Raw genomic sequence first — 2,042 nt, 5'->3', positions numbered from 1 at the left:
TGTATATGTGTGTGTGTGTGTGTACATATATATATATATATATATATATATATGTACACACACACACACACATATACATACACACACACATATATACATATATATATATAAATCTAGATAGGGGAAATAAGTTCTAGAGTTCCACAGCACTGTAGGTTGACTTACAGTTAACAATACTTTATTGTGTATTTTCAAATTGCTAGAAGAGAGGATTTTGAATGTTTCCAACACAAGAAATGTTTGAAGTGATAGATATGCAGATTACTCTGATTTGATCATCCCACATGGTACACATGTACCCCGATATCAGTGGGTCCTATAAATATGTACAATTATTACATGTTAACTAAAAATAAAACAAAATTATAAAAATAAAAAATTATAAATATAAATCAAGCATTTAGGATAATTACAAAATAAATCTAAGGAAATCAGAACATATTAAATATTGATTTGATAAATAAAATATAAAAAAGTTAAAATGGATACAAAAACTGGTTCATTGAAAAGAGTCAGTAAAGTTGGCATCATTAGCTTATGTAATCAAGAAAGAAAAAAGGCATAAATAGATAAAATAAGACATGAAAGAAAAATAACTACAAATCAGAGAAATTGCAGTACTTTTAAGAAACTATTTTGTTTAAGTCTATGCTAAAGTTTGAAAACGTATATAAGATAGATGTTCCTAGAAAAATATAATTTACTAAAATGGACTTCAAGAAAATCTCAGCAGAATAATCATCACAGTTGAGCTAGAGAAAGTGGTGAAGAGCCACTCCTCAAATAATACTGGCACCAGGTGTTCACAAGGGAATTCTACCAACTTCTTAAAAGCAGATAACATGAAGTCTATGTAAATTGTTTCACAGCACGAAAGTTAAAGGAAGCTTCCAAATTTGTTTTGTGAAATAAATATAATTTAGATATCAAAACCTAACAAAAATTGTCTCCCAGAAAACTACAAATAAACCTCACTTATCAGTGTTTATACAAAATACTAAATAAAATTTAGTATTAAATTTAAATCCAGAATACAGGTTTATTCCATAAAAGTAAAATGGTTTAATATTAGAAAACATATCAATATAATTAACCATATAAATAATATCAAAGAGAAGAATCATATAATAATTTTCATAAGTGCTGAAAAATAAAATTCAACAACCATTCCTAATTATTTTTAAAAATCTTAAAATAAAAATAAGTTATTTCCTAACATGATAAAATATATCTATCTCTTAATAGCTAGCATTTTTTTTTCTTTTTTTTTTTTTTTTGAGACGGAGCCTCACTCTATTGTCCTGGCTGGAGTGCAATGGCACAATATTGGCTCACTGCAAACCTCCACCTCCCGGTTCAAGCAATCCTCCCACCTCAGTCTCCCAAGTAGCTGGGATTACAGACATGCACCACCATGTCCGGCTAATTTAACAGCTAGCATTGTTCTTAATTATTATTTCCATTAAATTCAGGTAAAAAGACGAAGATGTTTACCCTCACCCTATTAACTGATGTTATCCCTAGATAGTATTCAGTACAACTAGAAGAAGTGAAATTAATTTAACGAATTTTTAAAAAGTGGAAGTTTCCTGGTGTAAGTATCATTATCTGCAGATGGTTGTGTAAATAAAAAGCCCAAGAGAAGGAATTAAAATATTATTATAAATAATAAAAGCATGAAGCATGGAAGGAAAAAAATAAACAGCAACAAAAGATAAGATACTAGAGCAATAAGGTTAACAAAAAATAAGCACAACTGAAACAGGAAATTTTCCCTGACCCCTTCATAGGCCTCGCAAAGGGAGTGGCTCGTTTATTTAGCCTGCAGCTCTCAACCCCACGCAGGTGAGTGGGAGCAGGGACTGGGAGGAGTTCTTCTGGATGCTGACAGGAGCAGAACTCCTTGCAGCCCTGCAGCAGTATCTCGGGGGGTACCCATGACCCCTGGAGCCCCAGAGGGCATGTGTTACAGTGCTCTTTAGCTTTGCCATCCATGTACGGCTTTAGTGTTTAACAGCTCAGTGTGATAGCCCTCTGTATCT

Source organism: Rhinopithecus bieti, unplaced genomic scaffold (genome assembly GCF_001698545.2).
Source record: "Rhinopithecus bieti isolate Rb0 unplaced genomic scaffold, ASM169854v2 scaffold_26569, whole genome shotgun sequence".
In the NCBI taxonomy this organism is placed as follows: domain Eukaryota; kingdom Metazoa; phylum Chordata; class Mammalia; order Primates; family Cercopithecidae; genus Rhinopithecus; species Rhinopithecus bieti.
Note: the sequence above shows the minus strand (reverse complement) of the source record.